This window comes from Paramormyrops kingsleyae, chromosome 20 (genome assembly GCF_048594095.1).
Source record: "Paramormyrops kingsleyae isolate MSU_618 chromosome 20, PKINGS_0.4, whole genome shotgun sequence".
NCBI lineage: Eukaryota > Metazoa > Chordata > Actinopteri > Osteoglossiformes > Mormyridae > Paramormyrops > Paramormyrops kingsleyae.
This window is the reverse complement of record NC_132816.1, coordinates 2,049,035-2,066,846: the sequence shown is the minus strand read 5'-3', so window position 1 is coordinate 2,066,846 and position 17,812 is coordinate 2,049,035. Positions and strand designations below refer to the sequence as shown.

General features: G+C 40.5%; 1 protein-coding gene across 4 annotated transcripts in view; it reads left to right on the top strand.

The window, feature by feature from the left end:
- Positions 1-17,812, top strand: part of mark1 (MAP/microtubule affinity-regulating kinase 1) — an 83,519-nt gene that overhangs the window by 46,684 nt on the left and 19,023 nt on the right. The gene's annotated exons all lie outside the window — the stretch shown is intronic.

The window sequence follows — 17,812 nt, the reverse complement described above, 5'->3', positions numbered from 1 at the left end:
AAATAAGGCTGGTGGGGACATGAGACATTGTTTTAGAGATATGGAAACGTGGTGACTGTGCTCTGAGCCTGAGCAGAAGGAGTGCCGGAAGCTTCTATAAGTGGAAGTGGATAAGCCTGACGATCATCGACAGAGAGAACCTCAGCTGGAGCCATCCTGCTGTAACCAGACAGAACGGGGGTGGATTCGGCTACATGCAGGAGTGATCGGGCATTCTGGGGGTCTCCTCACCCTTGGCGCAGAGCTTCCTTCTCTGACCTCCACTCCAGAGGCCCCCAAAATGAAACCAGACCAGAGCTAGAGACCCCCTACTGCTAATTCTGTTTTTTTTTTTTTTTACCCCTGGGGGATGCTGGAATGCTGAGTTGCGTAAACGGGATGATTATCCTGACATTCAGTCCATTTACGAAACACTTCTCCCCCACAAATGTTCTGTGGACCCCAAATTTAATTCCCCCACTCTGTGCTATAATCTTCTGGCACAGTGCCACCCAAGGCAGCCAGGAAACGGGAACGAGCGCCAAGGGTGCTAAGCTGCACAGCTCTGCAGGGAATCATGTGTGACGTTACGCGTGACATTCGGCTGGGGTTCCGACACTTTCTGCCCTGACTGTGAAAACCCACTTTATCTGCCCTGTGGCAGAAAAGCGAGATCCAGGAAAGGATGTCATTAGCAAGGAAGGCATATGATTCCTTTTTCGATTACTTTTTGGACGCTCAGTTATTTATTAGATATAGCCAAGTTCAAATTTAGTTTCCATTTGCTTAATTGTTTTTTTTCCCCCCAAAATCAGCTTGGACTGTAAGCTGTGGAAATATTCAATCTAACTTGACTCCATCATCGTCACTATGACAGGGGTGGCGAACTGGATCCATGGAGAGCCGCTGTGGGTGCAGGTTTTGGGGATGACCTCCTTATCAGCCAATAATAAAGCAGTGCTTCTCATCTCCAGTCCTGGGGACCCACTGTCATCCCAAAAACCCGCACCCACAACAGCAATGGGACATTTTGGAGAGTAAGACACCAGACGAGGGTGTAAGGGATTGATTGGGCTCTGATGCTTATATCCCTGCCACAGAGGACTGCTTTGTCATTCCCCTGATCTGGGGGAGGACAGTTACACTGTAGAGGTTAATGCATTAGCCATCCATCCATTTGTCATGCCACTTATGCAGTACAGGGTTGCAGTGAGCCTGGAGCCTATCCCAGGCAGTACAGGCTATATGGCCCTAGGATGCCAGTCCATCACAGGTCGCAGTCACGCCATGGGCAGGTCGGACACCAGTTTGCCTAACCATACGTTCTTTGTACTGTTAGAAACCACGTGCAAACACAGGGAAAACATGCAAACTTCACACACAGAGTCAGGGAAGGGACTTGAACCCACAACACTCTGGAGGTGTGAGGCTATTTTGCTGCCCTAGTTATTGTTTTAGATAATAGAAATTCTACAGGACTTATAACACTAACTAAATTGCAGAGAAGACTACACCAAGAACTAGCTCCAGTCTCATTTCACTTCTTCCATTTCTATGGATGTTTGTTCAGTTGGAGAGTCCAGAGACATTTTTAAAATGAGGTACTCATTTAAGAACTCGTTTAGCTGATGCTCAGGGTTTAAATGTTGCCTCAGCACAGTTTCTGTGTGTTCTTTAATTGCACGCTTATGATTTAGGAGAGTCAGTGAATTACAAGTAGATGTGATTGCAGCAGACTTGCACCAGTCTGCCTTGTTGCTTTTTAGCTCAGCTTAAGTTTGTTGCTTAAATCATTGCATATGGCTTTGGACATGTTGTTTAAATGACTGAAAACAAAATTTCTTCAAGGATTTATTCACACTCATTTGAACAATTTTGATGTTTTAATTCCTTTTGAGGTGTAGTATTACCCAGTTGTGTGTCAGGGGAAAAAATAATGAACTGGGGTCCCGTCCCCCAGACCAGAATATGTGATTGGAAAATGGAAGGATGGATAATTGGGGGTGGGGTTGAAAAAGAGGCCAAAAAATCCCCATCGAAACATAGAACACTCGACTGAGTTTACTGGGAATGTTTTGGTGGCTCATTCTGAAATATCCATCTAAAAATAGACCACAGATTTTTTTTCTGCTTATGACCCGGATTCTGCAGCCTAAATTAGAGCTTTTTTGTACGCCGTTGCATTGCCCAGTGTCTGATTTTATTAAGCAGAATTTCTCGATAAGGCTGCAGTCACAAGTGGCCAATGGTTATCAGTAAGATGCCTGTGTGTGTGTTTATCTGCTCTTCCCTGCCCTGCATAAGTGCAGGTAATTAATTAATTCTGCAAACTGCACTTTAAGATTACAGCTGATGTGCAGTTCAAAGTAACAAAAACATTTGTTATATTTAAATATCAGTAAAATTAAAGTTTGACGTTTCGTGCACCCTCTGAATGTGTGGGTGTGCTGGGTCAGTTTCATTGTGAATTATCTCTGTATGTTCATAAGGGTCTGCTGAAGTACTTCCTTTAATGTGATTTTATATTGCAAATCTTTGATTATAATCTTTAGTACCTGTTATATGGTTATATGATGTCACTGCGGTTGGAGATGGTGATGATTCTGTACATTGCTTTTAATATTTTTTTGTAATAACAGCTTCCTTATTCTTGTTTTTGATATACACTTAAATCAGTTATACAGTTTATTATTGGGTGTATAACCAGACTCAGTATTTATTGTTTTTTTATGTTTCAGTATGTCTTGTTTCTCAGTTGAAAATACTGTCAATGACAATTGAATACAAATGAATATAGGGTGGGACATACATTTCAGTATAATAAGCAGTTTGTGTGCTTACGTCTATAATTTTAACACAACACACAATGTCCTTTACTAGCTAATAGTGGTACATTTCATGCTACAGCATACTACTCTTAGCATCCATTTAATATATTGTGAATGTAATGTATCCTTGTTTCGAAGTATGTAGCAGTATTCTGACTGTTTTCAGTCCAAATATATTTTTATCCACATTTTGTATATAACACCTTTAAGAGTTTGCTAACCATGACGTATTATCAAGACTGTTAACCTATTAAAAGAAACCCAATGATAACAGTGTCACTTAGCCCTTAAAGAGACAGAAGATTGAAATAATAAGGTTATCATGTCCTGAATAAACATATGAGGAGATTCCTTCTTCTCTCTCCTTAATTGGCTGCAGAGGTGGATCATTTGGGTCCAGAAAGTAAAAATCCAGACCAAGATTTTGTTTCAACCAACCAGCTGAGTACTTTGTGGGTGTGACTCTTTATACTCAACTGGTTGGTTGAATCTTGGTCTGGATTTTTACTTTCTGGACCTGAACTATACACCTTTGGTAGGCCCAGTTGGTTCAGTTAGGTCATCAATCGTAGTTGATCATCAGCCAGCTTGGTGCTATTAGATTCTTAAGGGATATGAGCAGCCCAGATGGAGGAGAAACCGTAAGAGAGGCCTGTGTTGTGTCCTCTTGGCTCACACAGCTTCACCATCTAAACTAGCCAGTACTGAATGTTAGGCTTAGAGAGTCTCCATGGGCTGTCATGCGATGTTGTTATCATACATCGTTGCTTATGAAGTTACCATCTGTTTTTATTAACTTACACTGAAATATTTGAGACAATTGTTTAAGTGACTCAGTTTAAATCTCATAAACACAAAACGAAATGATTTGGTTGAGCAGACATATATATTATCCCCAGGGCTGCGTTTAGACAGACTTTCTGCTGATACAACTTTCTGTTTCCCAGTGGGACATGTTAATATGTTATGTACCGTTATCATCATTTATCATAAATAAAAAAGAGCTGAATTTCTGGGCTGTGACCCAAATGGCAAAACTTCATCCTGGCCAGAGACCTTTGTGGGTTTTTATGTGTTTTTTAGAAATAAGACTGTGGTGTTACGGAGAGGATAACGCCAATGAGATATTTGTCCTCCATTATATTTTCACATAACATTCCCATCAGGCAATGCTGAGCCAACAATGGTTCACTGAACACCGCTGTTTATTACTGTCTGGATTAAAAATACAAGACATTCATTTAGCCAGGAATTCCACTCCTAGCATAAAGCTGCTACAGAAATGCAAGAAGCTCTTTAAGTTTAAAATAATGTGGTTTTTAACTCCTGGGCTGTGTTCCTCTTCTGTTTTCTTGTTTATATTTATACAATATGTGCATAATATATGGGGTGGCATGGAGATGCAGTGGTTAGTACTGTTACCTCACACTTCTGGATTCAAGTCTCCACCATGGCTCCATGTGTGTGGAGTTTGCATGTTCTCCCTGTGTCAGCATGGGGTTACGTCCAGGTACTTCAGTTTCCCCCACAGTTCAAAAACATGCTGAGGTTAACTGTAGTTGCCAAACTGCCCATAGGTGTATGGGTGTGAATGGTGTGTGAGAGTGAGTGAATGGTGTGTGAGAGTCAGTGAATGGTGTGTGAGAGTGAGTGAATGGTGTGTGAGAGTCAGTGAATGGTGTGTGAGAGTCAGTGAATGGTGTGTGAGAGTAAGTGAATGGTGTGTGAGAGTGCCCTACGATGGGTTGGTACCCCATCCTGGATTGTTCCTTGCCTTGTGCCTGTAGCCCCCTCGACCCTGAATAGAAGAAGTGGTTACAGAGGATGGATGGATGGATATGGATTTTTTCATCAGTCCACCGAGTGTGTGTATGTGTGTGTGGGGATTTGGTTTCTATTACTTTGTGGGGGACCAAATGCCACCCCATAAATTGTTTTGAAATTATTTATTATTAAAATTATAAACACAAACACAATTAGAAACAGTTAATGAGTTTGTCTGAATAACAAAACCTAAGGGACATTTATTTGCACATTGTAAAAATAAATATGTAAACTAAACACCATAATGAACTAAATCCCATGTTCTCTACTGCTGAGCATGGTTGTGTATCTGTAGTGATTAATACCCCTATAACTGTAGTCGCTTTGGCCCGGTCTGAATTTCTGCCAAAAGCGCTTTAACTTGCAGAGGCTGTTTCTGCTGTGCTCTGGTTGTACACACACTTGGATGATGTTGTCACAAACGAGTTAGTATGTTGGATGTGTTTCAAGCAACATGTACGAGTATAACAGAGCCGACAGTCTTGGTCTTATCAGCTACTCTCTCTCCAATGCTGATGTAATTTGTTTGGAAACCAAAATGCTTTAAGCAACTCAAAGGCACAATCAGCATAATTTTTTACATGTTGAACATCTACTTGCGAATTCAGGATCTGTCTTTGTCAATAAATGTATTCGTTCAACTCATTGTGTCCCGAAACAAAAATTATATACTGAACACAGGGGTGCCACTGGAGATTTTGGGCCCCCTGAAAGTGTGTCATGATGGCCCCCAAACCCAGACCAATCCATTTACGTACTTCAGATAGAAGATGTGTCACGATTCAATAATGATGAACAAATATCCATCCATCCATTGTCCAACCCGCTTATCCTACTGGGCCGCGGGGGGTCCGGAATGAACAAATATGAGATCAGTAATTTGCTTGTTAGTCATGACTTGTTCCTTCAGTAGTTCACAAAGTTTACAGAATTACCAGATATAGTGACAAATAAAGTAACTGCTTGAGATATTTATTATTCATTTGAGTGATCAGTATGTAACTAAGACTTAGTAATTATGCTATTACTAATTATTACTAATTATGCTATTACTAATTAATTTATTAGTAATAGCATAATACTACATTATTTGTGCCTTCTTAAGTACAGTGTTAATCAATGTCCTAAAGATTATCCTCATTAATATCTGTTTGGAAAAATAAATGCCTCCTAGCCTTACAGCTTGGCAGAAAACAGGATGAAGGTATGATCTTTTTGTAAAAGCTGTTAGCTTTCATGACTCTGCTTAAGACGACCGTGCTTCAGGTGACTCGCTGTATCCACTGACAGGCAAATTAACATGCTAAGCAGTTAATGAGAGACTCCTGTCAGCTACTGAGAATGAGATGGGCATGTTGGCGGATAATTATCTATGTTAATAATGTCAAAGCCTTTAATTAAGTTCAAGTAAGTTCCAGGCAATTAATAAAAGGTGAAGTGACAGAAATAACATTTCTTTATGCTGTGATCTGAGGTTTTTGGTTGTTTTTGAATAAGTTTAATAGCGAATAGTCCTGTTTTCTTACCTTTGGGGGAGAGTTAATGCTGAAAATGAGACCTGCACAGAATCCATCTCCCATCTGCTTTCTCCCCTGGCCTTTCCCCTGATGGGATGTCTGACTGGCAGGCGGGAGGCAAACCCAGCAGAGCACTGAGATTTACACCAAAGTCACTGCATTAACTGCTAAATAATGTCAATACCTAACCTGTAGAGCAAGGTTTTTTCATGATGGCCGTGTTACCTGCTTAATGATGAGCCCAGATTCTGCTATCTATCTATCTATCTGTCTATCTATCTGTCTGTCTGTCTGTCTGTCTGTCTGTCTGTCTGTCTGTCATTTAATTAATTAATGCAAAAGAGGAATTTGCTCTGCATTGCCTTACTGCTGACCCCTAAGTCATATGAATCTAGCTATATTATTAATATAGCTGGGTGGTCAGTGTCTGATGCCTTCTATTCACTCACAGAGTGCTGTGTCGTTCCTGTTTTTGTGTTTGAATTGACACTTGCTAGGAAGTAAGTCGACATTTCAATATGATGTTGTGAAAGATATTACTGCGTATCACAGTTTGGATAGTTTGTCAATTTGCTGACAGGTGTTTACTGTGAAGGTGGGTATTTGTCAGTAGAACCTATAAGAAAATATACGGTAATCAAGTGTCTTCGCTGTCTGTTCTCCTTTGCTGAATCATTGTATTGTACTGTGAATCATTGTACAGAATGCACACCCACATTAATTATTATTTATTATGTTGCTGTTCCCCACACCCTCGAGACCCTAAACAGGATAAGATGCATACATTTACTTGTTGTTTGTTTTTTTGGGGGTGGATATTTATTTTGTAATGCCACTGGACAACAAATTTGGGAAACATGCAGCTAGAGGAAGACCTTCTGCTGCATGTTATGGAAGAAAAATAATGTAATACAGGGAAATTTGGTGGTCAACATACTCTCAAAGCCCGTTACCTATACACTCTATACACAAGCAGTGAACAACCTGACAGGGTGCATGTGTGTGTGTTTGGATTATGTTTATATTACATTATGGGAACCAAATGGCCCTCTCAATGTGATAAAAAACCTATTATTTTGACATTGTGGGTTTTTCAGTTCCCCACAAAGATCTTTGAATGCAATCAAAAAAGTAAAAAACTTATGGTTAAGGTTAGGGATGGGTTTTGGTTGCCATGTTGGCATTAGAGTTTCCCCCATAGAAATAAATGGAGAGTCCCCACAAAGACATAATTACATACCTGTGTGTGCTTGCGTGTGTATGTGAGAGCGAGAGAGTTGGAATCAGTGATTCCCTAGTCTCGTGCCCTATGATTGGCTGCAGGTTCGAAGATTGAAGGATAGGTGATTTATAACTATCGCTGTATTTTCACAAACAGTTCTTAATAATTTGGAAATAGAGCCAAGAGCAGAGCATTGGGGTCTTTAATTGGCTGTATCAGTACAGTTTAAATACATACAGATAATTCTCAGAAACCATCCCCCGACTGATGTATTCTGGGTAATCCCTTCACAGCATGCATTATGCAGGCATTTCTCTGCAGTATTGTAGCTGTATAGCATAAAGCATTAAGCTGCTGAATAGGACTGATTTATTTACCTGCCGTTTATAATTGATTTGATATGAAGGAACTTTAATGAGGCCGGCAGTGGGAACTGTGAATGTCACTGCCCCCGAATGTCGTTTTGACCTTCACTGGGGTCCACTTACTGTAGCTCAGCTATATTCACTCTCTCCGTTTACTGTGGAACGCGACTGGACTTGATCACACACCCGCCAGTCAGTGGTCTGCGTCAGGGAGTGGGGTCTGGTGGCTTACCTTACCCCTGTGCTTTTTTGGGTGAGCCACCTACCTATGAACCCCTGGAGATGCACACAGCAGTGCCCAGGGTATAGTGCCCCCTTCAGGCTGTCTATAAGGAATCACCACCCAGGGCTCCTGCGTGAAGAACAAGTGCATGTAGACACCATATGCCTAAAACCATAACAGCCATGCCATGTCTCAGTCCCCAAAGGCCTGATTAAAGGTGTTTTCTCACTTTATCTTACTGGATAAATGCTGTGCTGTTTCTTGCACTGTATATGGAGGCAGTGTGTGGCTCAGTGGGCTAAGCCTGTGTGTTTATAATCAGAATGTCACTGGTTCTGAACCATCCTCTGCAGGTGCTTGAGCAAGACCCTTAACCCCCAGCTCCCTGGGTGTCCCAATGGGTGGCTGCCCTTCATGGACAGCTTACTCTACAAAGAGCAAGTTGGGGGAGGTATAAAAAAGATGATTTCCCCATGCTAATCAGTAAAAGTATTTATTATTAAATAAATAGCTTTAAAACAGGGCTGGGCAATTTTATCCAGAAAGGGCCATCGGGTGTGCGGGTTTAAATTAGGGGACTGATTGGCTGGAGAGTCCTCACACCTGGGTTATAACAACTGACCTAAAGGTTACCCCAAAAATCTCCATGCACACTGACCATATGCAGATAAGACTGGCCACCACTGCTTTACAAAATCATTTTCAAGTTTAGGCAAGGGTGGTGTTTTTATCGGTATGCAAATAATACTTGAAATGCACTCCTTTCAAGGGTATTACTAACAGAACTCCGTGACTTGTTCAAATTTGAACTTATGAATAATGTTTACACAGTGAACTAAAATGGCAGTGATAAACAGCCTTTTAATTATATATTTTGCAGCATAATTTTAATTCTGTTTGACAGAGCAGCGGTAATGTCTGGATATGTGATGTCATGCCTGCTGATCACATGACTGGTGACATTTTACAGTAAGGGCTTTCTGCCCGCAACAGAACCCTGGGCCTCTCCCTTCAGATTAAGCTCATCACACGTCAGGAGTATAGCTTTCAGAGAGAGCATTAGGTGTTTTTGGTTGAAATACATCCCATTTCCCTTATTCTTTCCCCATTAAATGGCACGCGAGGCTCATTTTCGCTGCGTATGTATCCTTCAGTCCTGATATGTCATTCATTATGGTCATTACTCTATTCATCACTGGCTGTGAGTTCTGGTCCCTCCTGGAGTAGCTGTGGCCCCGGCTCTCTTCCTCACGCTGTTTGTCTGGCAGGGGGTGGGAACAGGAAGGCTGGACGTTGGCCTGGAGGGACGTTTGTCTCACACGGGGGCAGCAGCAATCTGCACTGGAGCTTCTGAACTGGACTGTTAACTGGCTTGTCAAATCTGCCGGGAATCACTCAATAAAGTGGAAAAGGGCATGGGCGGCAGCATTTGGGGGGGGGCGAACATGGTATGAGATGTGACAGTGAGCTGGAGTAGCCCCAAGCTGGGGGTGTTTGTGCATTTCGGGGGTGTGTCACTGTTGATATCTGTAGCACGGAGCTCACACCGAGCCCAGGTCTGTGCCTGTTTCCCATGCCTTTTTGTTCCTTATGCATTTAGAAGTAGCATATAGCTATCAATATTTTATTGTATTTGGTTTGCATTTGCTGTCTTTGTTTTCCATCCATATACTATAGCTAGATGTTTTGCCCAAGCAGTTTCAGTAGCTGGTATCTGGATGAAGGGGGCACCAGGGTCCTTATAGGAAGTTGAATAGAAATTCACAGTGGAAATGGACCCTTCCGTCCCTCTGACGTAGTCATCTGTCCTATTAGCATTCTGTAGCACAAGTTTCATATTCTCATATCAATATTCATGTAGAATTAGGTGATCAGTGTTGACACGACAAAACAACAAAATTCGTCCTGTGCATTTAACCTATATGTGACATAGCAGGGGGCTTCTAATTCAGCACCCAGGGAGCAGTGCTTGGGGGTGGTACCTTGCTGATCAGGGATTCAAACCAGCAATCTTTCAATTACAAGTGAGCATCCCTAAACATTAGGCCACCATTGCCCTCATGTATGATATTGAGCAATGTATCACGATAGTGTCTATAATGTTACAAAGTATATAACAGTAAAAATGTATTAATGATGGCCCTGTGGCTACCACTGTCACCTCACCCCTCCAGCCCTGGGCGGTTTGGAACCATCTTCACTGTGTGTGTCACATGATCTCCTCGTCTCCTGATCTCCTCAGCATCCTCCTGCAGTTCAAAGCCAAGTGGTGATTCTGATTGGCCTCTTTGAACTGTCTATGCTGTGTCTGTTTACTTCGTAAAAGTGCTGACTTTACAGCTGCACGAGTTTGGAAAGATTTCAAATGTCATATTTTTTTTCCAATAAATATTTCAATATTAATAAATATCTATGAGTGATTTAAACAACACGGATGGTAATACTTGCAATTGGCTTGGAGAGCTCATGCAGAGCTCATGCAAAAGTAGTGGCAGTAACCTAATTTTACTAATAGCATACAGTAGATAATCTTGAAAAGGACCAGTCATTAAAATAGCAAAGCATGATAAGTTTTGTTTCTTATGACAGAATATAAATGTTTACTGAAACTTAACTGCCCCCTGCGCTTGGTGAATTTTATCACAAAGATTTCTGAGTACCAGAATCGTTTTGAAAAAGTACCACTGTTCATAAAAATACCTAATAAAGCAGTATAACATCCATACAGTAGGAAGGTATGAAAATACCTAATACCGCAGTATAACATCCATACAGTAGGAAAGTATGAAAATACCTAATACCGCAGTATAACATCCATATAGTATGAAGGTATGAAAAAGCCTAATTCCAACCTAGTTGACTATCTTGGTCCTTGCTGCATATTTTTTGATATTTTAAAATTTAAATTAATCTTGAATTTCTCTGGTGTTTCTGAAGAATCTTTTTCACTTTTTCAGATCCAATTACATTGTAAGAACAATTATAATGCAGTTAAATATGGGGATGCCTCTCGCTGGCAGAGACCTGCCTGCATCACATGCCCTCGTGAGCTCGTCCTTGGCAGGGAACCCCACCATGGTTTTATAGCGCAGCTGCCGCAAAGGTACATCTGTGAGGTTTTCAGTGGCTGATTCTGTTTGGCTAAATACATTATCAGAGAGAGTTCCCTTTGCATAGCAAAACTGTACACTGGAAGAAACTGTCTTGTATTAATATTTATGCTTCAATATTTTGTTTCACATTTTATGCCTTAGCTGAGAAATAACCTCAGATAAGTTTTTATTTACCATGGATATTTCATATCACCACCAATAAGAACATAAGAACTATACAAACGAGAGGAGGCCATTCGGCCCATCAAACTCGCTTGGGAATGTTGTGTGTCAAACAGTAAATTAAAGGGCATACTGTAATTCCAATTTAAGTGGAAACCATTTCTGTCTGGAAAGCTGTCCAGTATAAGTCAGATTACTGAACAGGAATGATATTAAAGTTATTTTTGTTTGCTTCCTTCACCTCCAGGAAGTAAATTATAGCACAAACTTTTTCTGGGCTGTGTGTTCAGTGCCGGTTTAGTCCGCGTTTCAGTTTGTTTCGGTCCGGTCATTGTATTGTCCGTCTGCGTTTTGCCTGCCTTACCTGTAATTAAACCCGAATGGCCCCCTCTCGTTTGTAAATTTCTTGTGTTCTTATGTTCTTATGTAACCCCGTATTCCCCGATACCCTGACGTCTGCGCCTTTGTCTCCGTTCCGGCCCCGCTCTGCAATATTATTATAATTAAATGTATTAATGGTTTATTATTAATATTAAAATAATTAAGAAATCTTTATTTTTAAATGTATCTAATTATATAATAATTACTGTTACTGTCTATCATTGTCTAAATGTATTTTTACTGTCTAAATATATGTATTCAGTTAGTATAAACATGCACGATGCTATCACAGCGAATGCGAGGCTGAGACTGAAGCTTTACCCTTTGTTTCCGCTGAGAGACGTGCCGCGTGACTCATTTCCCCACGCGTACAAGTTATCTTAGGTTAGAGTTTACGATTTGACTTCTGAGATTCAGATCAAGCTCTAGGTAATTTTTTTTCGAACTGGTTGGTTCGACTTTTAAGAAATTCCAAGTTCTAATGAGTTCGAGAACTGAGGTACCACTGTATATGATACAGGCTGCGATATTGTGGTATTATTTTGTTGATGATGAATACAAGATATAAAACATCTTTCCATTTCCTCAAAAAGAGGTTTGTCTTCTTATATTGTCATTGAGAGTCTGTGGAATGGGTTTATTTGAAATACATCAGCTGTTTGAAAAGATTCTTGCAAGCTTGGTAGATTTGAAACCAAGACACTTGCCAGATGCTTGGTAATCAGATGCCTGTAATCAGATGGGCACCGGTTTCAGACCAGTCTCGGCAGATTAGTCACATGACTGGACTCTGGAGTCACATGACTGTGGACCCTGGGCACCACAGGCTGGCTGCTCCTTCACTCTGACCCCCAAGCTTCCTTTGTCATTGTATAGAGAGTGAGATGGGGCTAGAGTTCCAATGGTATGAGATTGTTAGAGTATGATAACTGTCTCAGGATATTTCACAATTATTATTATCAGTTACAGTGACCCTTAAAATAATGAAAACAGAAGGATGTTTTGGCTGAACAAATGTTTTAAATGGAAGTACTGTATGTACAAAAAGTGTCCCTTTTCAAAAAATATATAAAATAATAAAGAAAGCTTTGAATTTGAAAAATTTGAACAAAAGAAATTAGGAAGAAAGGGTCTTTAAAAAGTAATCTCTTTAGATAATAATCCTAATAATAAAAACATATCCCTATCAAGCCAAATATACATTAATAATTTCATAAAACATGTTGGTTATACTATCAAGCTAAATGTGAATGAAGCTGAATGACACGCCTTTTTACAAAATTCGTAAGTGTATTACATTGATGTATATGCTTGCTGAAATGTTTTTTTCCCCTGATCCCACTGATTTGGAGTGATTTAAATATGGCTGATGGCTGCAACAAATGCAAAATATGCCAAATCTCCTATTTAAGTTTACAGTAAACCAAAGTGTACCGAAATACCATGTTGCTGGATAGCAGCAATTTCAACTGATGAAAATATAAATGAATATTTCAGATATGGGATATTTAGTGTTGATCCAAAAACTGAAAATAGACAACGAGAGTGAGTTCTGAAATCAAACAAAGAGTGAACACTATGACAAGCATAGAAAATGGATTTTTCAGTCAGTGGAATCATTAAACCCAGTTCTCACTAAACAATAAAGTGACTACTGTGGTTTGCTGTTACTATAGTCAATATGATTTACTATAATGGCAGGATGAATGGACCAGGGACTGGCAGAAGATGTAATGCAGTGTACGCAAGCTCGAAAATGCTTGTACAGACTTGTGAGGTACAAATCGGGAAGGTGGTACGGATCAGAGAGTGACCCAGCGGAAGAGATTTGGCATGACAGCGACAGTTGCAGAGTCTGACAAGCAGCCGATTAGCAAAGGAGATGCACATGTGTAGGTGAGATTCTCTGATCGGTTGCATTCTTTTCATTACCAATAATAAACAAATGTACATGGTATGACAACCATCAATTTTCATACCGTGGTATACCATGAAACCGGTATACCGATTCATCCTTAAATGGGGCAAAGAAAATTTCCCAACAAGTATCACTATTTATCTGCATCCCAATATTGTTAATTACAGTTACACGAGGGACAGTGAGGTCTGTGATATGAATGTGATTTCCATTTTCCATACACCAGCTTATTTAGCAATCTTGTATTTGAATTCTTCTACAGTCCTGAATTTGGAAAACATAATGTGTATTTCACTCACCTCTATCATTAGTTTGTATAAACTGATTTTAACCTGTACACGTTTGAGCCTGTCTTATCTGTAACTCGGCTCCCACAAAGCTAAGCGCAGTCTACATCTCATTGCCTGGACTGATTACTTGTTCAAATTAGCAAAATAGCTGAAATATCCACTGAAGATCAAAATGGTAGAAGCAGCTAACAGCTTGCCTTTAGGGATTAGATCGTTGTAGTTTTCTTAAAAAATGTGTACAGCAAGTCAGTATGTTGTGACTTTTTTTTATATGTATTTTGAAATTTAGTATTAAAAACTCGTGTCATGGCTGTGTTCTTAAGCCTCTGAAGATTTTATGAAACTTAATACTTTAGGGCTGAGCCTATGTTTCACTGTGTACCAGTTAAATAAGCATGTAAATGTCCTGCTTGATTTAATTTGCCAGCGGAAAATGTGGTGGTTTCCTTTCCATGAACGATGAATCTAGATGATTTTATTGGCCTTAAATTAATAACCTTAGTCCTTTTCGAGCAGCCTGATGCTGACCCATGGGCATAAATTCTGGGGGAATGGGAGCTTGTAACCCCCCCCCCCCCAATAAATCAAAACCAGCCAATATAACCCCCAATAATCATGTTTCCACCTAAATGGGTGGAGACCTCAACCCCCCACTGTTCAAACCAAAGTTACACCCTTGTGCAGACCCAGCTTTGGTTGAGAGCTCTTCTTGAAGAATGAGTCTTCCAAAGATCTTTACCTTCTATGCTGCTTTATTTTCTGAAAGACTGCTGCATGTGCTGTAGTTTGGTCGCCCTTATACCTCAGACCTCCATTTAAGCAAATGAGGATCCCTGAATTGCCTATACTGTGTATGTATGCCCTGTGATGGACTGGCATCCCATACATAGTGAACCCCCGTCTTGTGCTGTATGCTGCCTGTAAGCCCCCTGTGTCCCTGAGCAGAATGAGCAAGTTTACGAGATGAAGAAAAGTTATGCAAGATCAAAATACACATCAGCTGTCCCAAGTGTACAGAAGATGTGCTAGAATTCTTTGCCATTTAAGGATCCTCTAAGTATTGTTATAGGGAGCAGAAATATAAAGTACAGGTATTTTATGGGACCTACTGAAATAAAGGTAGCTGATTATGAGAAAGACCTTGGTGTGTATGTTGATGCTTCCATGTCTCATTCTCGCCAGTGCGGGGAAGCAATAAAAAAGGCCAATAGGATGTTGGGGTATATCTCCAGGTGTGTGGAGTTTAAGTCAAGGGAGGTAATGCTAAGATTATACAATTCCTTGGTGAGACCTCACCTAGAATATTGTGTACAGGTTTGGTCACCATATCTTAAAAAGGACATAGCGGCCTTAGAAAAGGTGCAGCGTAGGGCCACAAGAATGATTCCTGGTCTTAGAGGAATGTCATACGAGGAAAGGTTATTTTAGCTAAATCTGTTCAGCCTCAAGCAAAGGAGACTGAGGGGGGACATGATCCAGGTCTATAAGATTCTAACAGGTTTGGATGCTGTTCAACCGAATAGTTACTTCAGCATTAGTTCAAATACAAGAACTCGTGGCCATAGGTGGAAATTAGCGGGAGAACATTTCAAACTGGATTTAAGGAAGCACTTCTTTACACAGCGTGTAGTCAGAGTATGGAATAGTCTTCCTGATAACGTAGTGCAAGCTGAATCCTTGGGTTCCTTTAAAGAGCTAGATAAGATTTTAACAACTCTGAGCTATTAGTTAAGTTCTCCCCAAGCGAGCTCGATGGGCCGAATGGCCTCCTCTCGTTTGTATAGTTCTTATGTTCTTATGTTCTTATAGGTGATAACTTGTCTTTCTCTCTGATTATTTCTCTCAGAATTATGTGGATACTGTTTCAGTGGCTCACAGATCATATTTTCAAGAAAGGGTTTTTCATCCAGATGTCACAGAGCGCTCATCTTTAGTGGGAGCAAGATTTTTTATAGGTGGTATGTCCCTTTGTCTCCCCCCCCCCCCCCCCCCCCCCCACAGCACGTCATCCCTCACTGAGGCTGCGTGGGAGGGACTGCAAATGCATGTAGACTGTGCCAGTTTCATGGGACGGTTGACTGCCGATGATCACTGCATAACAGAGATCAGTCTCTAATATAGACAGTGCATATGCTACCTCACTGCATAATGGAGCTCAGTCTCTAATATAGACAGTGCGTATGCTACCTCACTGCATTATGGAGCTCAGTCTCTAATATATACAGTGCATATGCTACCTCACTGCACAATGGAGCTCAGTCTCTAATATAGACAGTGCGTATGCTACCTCACTGCATAATGGAGCTCAGTCTCTAATATAGACAGTGCGTATGCTACCTCACTGCATAATGGAGCTCAGTCTCTAATATATACAGTGCGTATGCTACCTCACTGCATAACGGAGCTCAATCTCTAATATAGACAGTGCGTATGCTACCTCACTGCATAACGGAGCTCAGTCTCTAATATAGACAGTGCGTATGCTACCTCACTGCATAATGGAGCTCAGTCTCTAATATAGACAGTATGTATTCTACCCCTTGAGAGTCACTTCTCTTGGTTCATGTTTGTTACTTTCATTTCATTTCCCCCATCGGCTTGGCTGCGATTATGTAAATTCCCGGGGGTGGTGTCCTTTTCCATATTGGAATACCGAGTACATTTCAGAGTCCAGATTAGCCTCAGATGGATCTGACTCTGCATCAGGGTGTCACAATGTTACGCTGGAGCCAGTCTGTCTGGCAGGCCCACCCCTGCAAGGATTCTCATGTACCCTTTCTGTAAATCCCTCTGCACATCCACAAGGAACCGCTCCTTTGTGTCTTTAATTTATTGAAGTGTTATTGATAAGACGCTACATTTTTTCTATATTGTGTGAATTCCTATAATTTAATTCACTATAGAACTCTCTAATGGCAAAATTTCCTATTACCCTAGGCAATGGTATCTTTAAAAGGACATATATTTATATAGTACTACAAGTGAGATTTGTGTTTTCAACACATTTACCTATCAGGGGCTTTTATCCAACATGAAATACAGCTGAGAAGGTAGGATAAATGGTAAAATTACTTGGCCATTTGGGATTTGAGCCAGCAACCTTCTGATCACAAACACAGTATCTTAACCCACTGAGCCAAAAGTGGGCGCTATTGGGTGGTTATGAGGACCTTGGAAATGCTCTGGTTGTCGTTATTGTCATTAATGTGAAGGGTGTAGTAGCTAGCAGACTGAATAGGCATGTTCCGCAGACACTTTAGCATGTGAGGTAAGTAGGGCCTGGTGCCTGTCCGTCTGGTCCCAGTAAAGTGCTGTGGGCAGGGTGCCGATATACGTCAGAGGGTGAGAGCTGCAGTCCTGTTCAGATGGCACCTTGTTGTGGCTGCGCCGTTGCGGTGAAGAGCTGTTGTTTGTTGACTAGGTTTTATGATGAAGGTCTTCTATATAATACCTAATTTATATATATATATATATGTTTCCCATGCTATGTGCAGGGAAGTCTGTTACCTGATAGTAACAGCAAATCTCCTTGTCACAAATATAAAATGTAATTCAGATTGTAACTTAATACTATTTCAATTAAGTAAATAACCAGTTGCTTATCTAGCTGCTGGACACCAGTGCATTATGGTTTTCATTTTATTGGTCTGAATTATGCTTGAAGGAAAATTAAGTTATTTGGAAGTACTGAGGTTATTAGAGTGGAAATGGATATATTGTATCCAGAGCTACAACAACCAATCAATGATGTTGATAATAATCGGTAATTAAAATAGTTTGTCACCGATTGGTTGCATTTTTGAAGTTTGCTGTGTGAATTGCATATAATGACAAAATTAGCCAGGATCCCCTCAGAACAGTGGTTGCTGTGTAGCTGATGTCTGTATTTTATTATTTCTATGCTCATCTTGCAATAGATTTGAATATTACCAAGCCATCTAACTGAAGACACTCTAATACAGAGATGACATTAATGTTGTATTTGTTTGT